Here is an 8,057-nt window from a genome sequence, read left to right as displayed (position 1 = left end):
ATATATATATATATATATATATATATATATATATATATATATAGAGAGAGAGAGAGAGAGAGTAGAAATAATAGCTCTATGTGAGAGAAAGTGACAAGAAGAACACATTGTTTTGTTCAGTTGAAATATTATTGCAGCCAAACTAACAACCTACCTTTGATTATCGAACTATATCAATTTATTGTTGAAATATGATGTTGCAAGAAAATAATTATATACTATTGTACGTGAAATCGACGTGGCGAACTTCTTGATTTTAATTTTAAAAAGACAAGTTTGATGGCGGCCCAAAAGTGATGAAACCACCGTCAAACTTATCTTTTTTTATTAAAATGTGATTTCACGTGCAATACTAGCTTCTTTTCTTACAATGTCATATGTTAACAATAAATTGATTTAATTCGACAAGTAAAAATTGATTTAGTTTAATTGCAATAAATTTTCTATATAATAAAATAAAGTGTACACATGGAGTTATTAATTATTTTGAATATATAAAATGATGATTTAGTATTCCATTAATAAAATTTTAGACAAAATCAATATTAAAAAATAAGTAAAAATTTGAGAGATGCCTAAAAATGCACCAATATTACAAACGTAAGGGGCTGTTATTGTTTCATGTGAAAACAAAGAATAACTTTGAATTTGAATCCAAAAATAAAAAACTATTTTGAGTTTTTTCTCATTAAATAATCATTAAATTCTTTTGTATTTATTATAACGTGATAATTGTTTTGAATATGAACACCCAAATGGAGATAAGTTCTGAAAAATCTTCCCTAGCTCACGTGTCTTCAATTAATTGATCCTACAAGTTGGCATTAGATTAGTCACTTATTTGTAACTATAAAGTCAAAATAAATTATCTGATCAAAATCACTTTTAATTTAATTCAAATTTATATGGACTAAACTCAATAATGTTCCCATGATTACACAATCATCTACATAGTATAATACTAAATTTGGATAATAAAATGAATAGACATATTTTATTGAAAAAATATCAGTATTTATCTTTTGTCTTTATTATTTTTAACTTTACTCTTAATTTTCTGACCAACAAACTTGTCAAAAATATATTTATTTCCTCGCTAATAATTTGACAAACTTATAACGATTTGTACCTTGCATGTAGTATCAATCAACAAAAATTCACATGAATAAATTATGTCTTATAAATATAACTTGTGTCTTGTAATTTTTTTTCTGATTGAGTCGAGCAGGGGGGATCAAAATTTTTAGGTGCCAAATAAACTCGTAAAATTATTTGACTTTATGCTTCAATTGAATATTCATTTTTACGTTTGTATGCATGACTATCAACAAAATATAAATAGTAATAAGACGACAATTTATGTATATATAAACTAAAAATTTCTTGTGGAGGGGTTATGCTAATTAATCTTCTCTGTATTGTTTCAATTTTATCACATGTCTCCAAAGGGGCAATTATCGTTTTAATTTAGATGCTCTTGTTTAAAGTCGAACTCAAGATCAATAATAAAGGATCTAATTTTACATTTATGAAATAATTTTTTTTGAATCTCGTGACCTTAAACCTGTCACATGAAATATTAGAATTTAAAAACTGTCAAAAAAGAAAAGAACAATTATTTTTTCGAATGGATTTTAAGAAAAAGAATAAGACAACAAATTAAAATAATTGAATATTAAATTATCAACATAGATTGTGGTAGAATGAGCGAGATTCCTCCGTCTTTAACGGAAGTCTTAGATTCAAGCTCTTAATAAATATGAAAAATGAATTATTTAATTGAAAGCGTCTTCCTCAAAAATAAACTCTACAATACACAAATTCATAATAGTCGAATTTTTAATACGTTATTAAACATTGAGTAGGAAATCAGAAAAGGAAAACAAAACTACTCTATTTAAATTACAAACTGCGAGTGAGATAAGTTCTAGGAAACTTCAGTATATAAAATATTAACTTTTATATATTTATTATTTTATTTTATGAATTGTTAACATGGTGTGAATTATATATATGTGTGTTTTCAATCTTAACATATGTAGACTTGTCTTTCATTTTAAGAGTCAACCTTCTGCAAAATTGCTTCATTTACAATTCTTCAACAGAAGGAAAGAAGAAGAAGCATCCACCATTCGGAAGGTCAATCTCATTCTCGTCAGCAAGGTGAAAGTTTATTCTGGTAAGTTCTTTCAAACTATGATTTCGGAAGTTTGTTTGGTTTTTGAATTAGGGTTATGAGAACGGGAAATGAAATTGAGGAATATAAGGTAGGGAATCGAATTCTAACTTGAGTTATAAAGGCTCATTTGAAATCAAATTAATACATGATATGAAGTTGAAGTTTAATTTGAACGGGCAATTTAATTTTTTTAAATTTTGTTTATCGTTCTTACTTGTCCATATTTGGATTGACACACTTAAAAATTAATGTAATTAGTAAAAGCGAAAGGGCAAAAAAAAAACCTTAACTTATTAAAATAACTTTATAATAGCATAAATTCCTTAGATTGTCATCCATGTTTAAAAAATTTGTCCTATAATATATTTCCTCAGTTTAAAAAAGAATGACCTCTTTTCCTTTTTAGTTTGTTTAAAAAAGAATTGTCTCTTTTTTTTTAACATTTTAAAATCAGCTTTCCATGTAGCATGTTTAAGACTACAAGAACAAATGACAATGTTGTACATTTAGCTTAACTTTAATTTAGGACCACAAAATACAGAAGTCTTCTTTATACTCTTAAATCCGCACCAAATTAAGTAGGTCATTCTTTGTGAACTGAAGGGAGTAACTTTCTTTTATTTAAACAATATCACCACACTTTTACTATTTTTCTCAAAATATATTCATCTCTCCTAATGAGATGTGAGGTCACATTATTCTTTTCATTTTTTTGACAATACAATGAAATCTTGTTTATTGTCTATAAGCAATTTATTTAGGTATTCAATTGAAGCTTTTATCCATGATTGAATTTATAAAAGGTAATCAAATTTTTAATTAAAATTAATTAATATTTATTATTTATTTGTTAAAATATGTGTAAAAAGTTTAATTATAAAAAGTGTACCTTATCTATGCCATTAATTTTCGTTTGAAGAAGGACTGATCCATTATAGGTGAGTGAAACTTTTTATAGATGACATAAATGAGCATTTTTACAAAGTTTGATGACGTATTTGAGTTTTTTTTAAAAAAGAAAGAATAATTTAAATAGTAACACGATTGAATTATAATTGACTACATGTGAAAAATGATTTTGTAAAAATCAAAAACTGTTTTAATTTGGGAAAATGTATAAGTATATTATATTGTTGTGAAAGTGAGATCCAAATTCCAATCCTCCATGTCACTAATTAATTACGATTTGATAATACTAAAATAATATAGAAGGATAAGACTTGCATATTATTTACATTAGATATTTATAATAAATTATATTAATTATGATAATTAATTAAACAAAATATCTAGTGAGTGAGATTCCTCTTTCTTTAACAATTTTTTTAAAAAACATTTCAGCATGTTAGATATCAACTTTTATATATTTATTATTTTATTTTATGAATGGTCAATAACATGTAGTGAATTTGGCTGGTCGGGCAAAAATTGATAATACTTAGGTGTAGAGTATATAGTATATTATATTGTTGTAAAAGTGAGATCCAATCCTCCCATGTCATTTATTAATCTACCATTTGATAGTAGTAAAATAATATAGTTGGTAATGCTTACAATTAATAAATTTAAATGAAGTTGGGTATTATATTTAAAGATTTATTCACAATTCACAAGAAATTATTTGAAAATGTCTTTGTTCCATCTATAGGATAAAAATGTTGTTTTTATAATAGGGAATAGGGTCAAATATGCCCCTAAACTATTTGAAAACGTCTAGATATACCCTCCGTTTAAAGTTTGGTTCCCTAATGCTCTCGCCGTCCAAATTTTGGCTCAAATATGCCCTTATGGGCGTTAGTACGTATATTGGACATATCCAGCTCATTTTTTATTTCTTTAAATGCGACATGGATTTGTCATGTCATTTTGACCTTATCACATGACATTTATATGAAAATAGGAAGAGATTCGGACCCATCCAAACTAACACCCATAAGGTCATATTTGGACCAAAAGTTGGACGACGAGGACATGAGTGAGTCAGACTTTAAATAGGGTATATCTAGACCTTTTCAAATAGTTTAGGGGCATATTTGACCATTTTCATTTAATAATATAATAGGTTAAGGGCAATTTTGAACCAATGGATGGAAAGAAGACATTTTTCTATGTTAAAAGAGAATTTTGGAAGTGAAATAGTTCTAATTTTCAAAACGACCTAGCGGATAGTTACAGAATTTCTAATACTTTTGATGATATTTAGGGTTAGATGGCGGCTACTTACGGTGCACTAACTTCTGTGTTGGGAACCATAGAGAAGGTTTTACGGTCCAACCATAGAGAATATGGTTGGACTGCAAAATTGAAATCACTGTATGAGTTGTTTGACACTCTACTTGGCAAATGTGATGTCGGAAAAGCAATTATTAGCAAGGATTTGCTAAGAGGAATAAAAGATGTTGCAGTTTATGCAGAATATGAAGTTGAATCACTAATGAATCAACTTATTATTATTGGGCTGAATGATGATGATGATGAATGTTGTGGTGCGAAGCTTGATTATGTTTGTCAACATGTTAAACAAGTAACTCATTCTGTCAACAATATTAATTGTCCAAAAAAATCTGTTTCTCCACGATTAGATAATTCAATCCATGAGAACTTTATGGAAGGGTACAATGAAGAAAGAGTAAATATGGTTGAAAGACTTACCAAAGGATCAAAAAAACTACAAGTGATTTCTGTTGGTAAGACAACTTTTGCCAAAACTATATTATTCCATATTAACAAGGAGGACTTTCCTGTTCGTGGTTGGGTTACTGTGTCTGAAAACTATGATTTAAGAGAGTTGCTCCTACTCCTCCTTCGTGATGTTATTAAAATGAAAGACAACAATTTTGATGGAATGGATAATGGACGACTAGCTGCTCATCTAAAGCAAGTTTTGCAGGGAAAAAGGTATTTGATTGTTGTGGATGACATATGGAGCAATAAAGATTGGAATAAAATTAAACATTGGTTTCCAGATTGTGGTGACAAAAGTCGAATTTTGTTGACTTCTCGAGACAAAAAGGTTGGTGAGTATGCTGCTAAAGATGGTTTGGTACTGATGCGTCCTCTGACGCAAGATGAAAGTCGAAATCTGTTTTACCATAGGGCATTTGGGAAAAATAACACTATTCGACGGTCAGATATTGATAAATTCAAAAAGTTATAACAAATTGCAAAGGATTGCCGCTAATGATAACTGCGGTTGCTGGTATACTCCGTAGCAAGAGTAAACTGAATGAGTGGATTAAAGTAGCTAAAAGTGTAAGCTCATCAGTAAATGATGATGCTTACAAACAATGCTTACAAGTTGTTGCTTTGAGCTACAATAATCTTCCTTCTTTTATGAAAGCTTGCTTTTTGCATTTCGGAGTTTTCCCAAAAGCCCATGGCATTCCTGTGAAGAAGTTAACCAGATTATGGATTGCAGAAGGACTCGTATATCCAAATGGAGTTGAGGAATTCGAACAAGCAGCTAATCGTGTTTTACATGATCTTATTGGAAAAAGTGTAGTTATTGTTGACAAGCTAAGTTTGGATGGGAAAATTAAGACATGTAGGATTCATGATTTTTGCTCCAAGGAAGCTGAAAGCGAGAATCTTTTGTGTGTTGGTAGTTCAGATTCCACCACTATTTCTCAAGTACACACCAAATTCCGTCAAGGTTGTAGGTGGATGTCAGTTCAATCAATAATTGATTTTAGTAACTACAGACGGTATACTCCTATTGAAATACCCTCTTTTTACATGCTATATAATGTTGTTATTTTTGATCCAAAAGTTTTTCATTTCAAACTACTAAGGGTATTGGACTTGGAGGTACATAACATCATAGGACTCAATGAAGTTACTAGAGAGCTTGTTTGTTTAAGGTATTTGGCTGTCGGGATTGATTATTTAGATTTTGTGGATCTCCCAATTACCAATCTTTGGAATCTACACACTCTCATTTTAGGTAAATATACTCTGATGAAAAAAGTCTTCACTTTTCCAAAAGATATTTGGCAAATGACACAATTAAGGCATCTTTATGCAAAAGGCATTCATCTATGTTCGCCTGGAGATAATAAGGTTCTCGGAAACTTACAGAGTGTTTCTGGTTTGAGTCCTTCTTGTTGTACAAAGGAAATATTTGAAGGGATTAAGAAAGTGAAAAAATTGGTCATTCGTGGAAAGAGGGAGGAATATCCTACAGATGTTAAATGGATAGATAATCTTAAATATTTGCAACGTCTCGAGTCACTAAGTATTGAAAATAACGATTTTATATTTGATAATTATGAAACCAAGTTATTTAGTCTTACAAGTCCAGATTCTTTTCCACAAAAACTCAAGAAGTTGAAACTTAGCTGTACATATCTACCGTGGGAATGCATGTCCATTATCAGCAAGTTGCCCGAACTTGAGGTACTCAAACTGAAGAGTAGTTCCTTAATTGGCAACGAGTGGAAAGCAACAGACCAGGTTGGGTTCCCGAAGTTGAGGTTCTTGCTCCTTGATAATCTCTTCCTTAGAATATGGGAAAACACCACGGGCTCTCATGATCATTTCCCCAGCCTTGAGCGCTTAATAATCACAAATTTTAGTTTCTTAAAAGAGATTCCTCAAGGATTTGCTGATAGCAAGAAACTGGAGCTGATTGAGTTACACTATTGTGACCCTTCCTTGGTGGATTTTGCTAAGAATGTGCAGGTTGAACACGAGGAGGTTTTGGGGAGGAACAAACTTAAAGTTACTGCCTTCAATACAGGTAAATATATCTATCTGTCAACATTCAGTAGTTAGTGTTTATAATTGTTGAATTATATGAAGTTTTATGATGTTATATATAGCCTGAATGCTCTATATTGTTTTCCTATTAATTATCATTTTTTCCTTTTCATTACTATGATTGATGAGTCGAGGTTTGTTCAGAAACAACTTCTCTACTTCCACAAGATCTACATATACTCTCTACTTAGTTTCGTCATTTCACTTTTACAAGGTCTAAAATGGCACAGATGAATCTTAGCTTCAAGAAATAACAGGATTTCCAGCTAGTACCAAAGCTGCAGCTGATCAATCACATAAGGAGTTTTCTTCCCTCCTTGTACTGCATTTGGTGTTTGCTTAAATATTATTTGTTTTGATTTTTTTTTACAAAACTCGTTGTTTGGATATGGTTGTTACCTATTGGATCATATTGTGATGTTTGCTCAACTAAACTATTTGTTTTTTTTATTTTTACTTGTACAACTAATTGTTGTTATATATTATCGAATTCTATTTAAATATAATATTTATTTTGATTTTTACTTATACAACTTGTTTTTACCTATTGTGGCGTTAGTCTATATATAATATTTATTTTTTTAATTTTTACTTGTACAACTTGTTGTTTGGATATGGTTGTTATATACATATTCTATCTAATTGTGGTGTTAGTCTAAATTAGTGGTGACAAATGGGCAGGTTGGGTCAAATTTGGGTCGGTTGAAAATGGGTCAAAATAAAATGAATAATAATTCAATCGATCCATATTTGATATGGGTAAAAACGAATTGGCTAAAATACTAGTTTACCCATATTAGTACTCTATTTAAGAATTCAACGTGGAGAAAATATTTTAGTCTTTTTTGTAGATGAAATATGTTGAAAATTATTCATTAATTTTATTGTATTACAAAAATAAATATAAAATTTAATATTTTTTCGGGGTTGGGGAGGGAGGAAGGGGGAGAGGTCAAGTGTAGGGTGAAAAAATAAATATTTGAAGTCAAAATATTTTATAAAAATAAACTTAATATTTTGGGAGGCTGGTTGGGGGGGAGGGTGTCCGAGGTAGGGTGAAAATATATATTAGAAGTTAAAAATATTTTTTTAAAACAAACTTAATATTTTTTTTTTTTGG

The 8,057-nt window shown here is 29.7% G+C and overlaps 1 non-coding gene and 1 pseudogene across 1 annotated transcript; one reads left to right on the top strand and one right to left on the bottom strand.

The window, feature by feature from the left end:
- Nucleotides 1–1,350: 1,350 nt before the first annotated feature.
- Nucleotides 1,351–1,452, bottom strand: LOC114077024. Its single transcript, XR_003578119.1, has one exon. It is a non-coding gene; the product is annotated as a U6 spliceosomal RNA (small nuclear RNA).
- A 585-nt stretch (nucleotides 1,453–2,037) lies between these two features.
- Nucleotides 2,038–7,359, top strand: LOC107016456 (annotated as a pseudogene).
- The last annotated feature ends 698 nt before the right edge of the window (nucleotides 7,360–8,057 follow it).

The sequence above is a fragment of the Solanum pennellii genome, chromosome 4 (genome assembly GCF_001406875.1).
Source record: "Solanum pennellii chromosome 4, SPENNV200".
Lineage (NCBI taxonomy): Eukaryota > Viridiplantae > Streptophyta > Magnoliopsida > Solanales > Solanaceae > Solanum > Solanum pennellii.
Note: the sequence above shows the minus strand (reverse complement) of the source record. Positions and strands in the feature narration are given on the sequence as shown.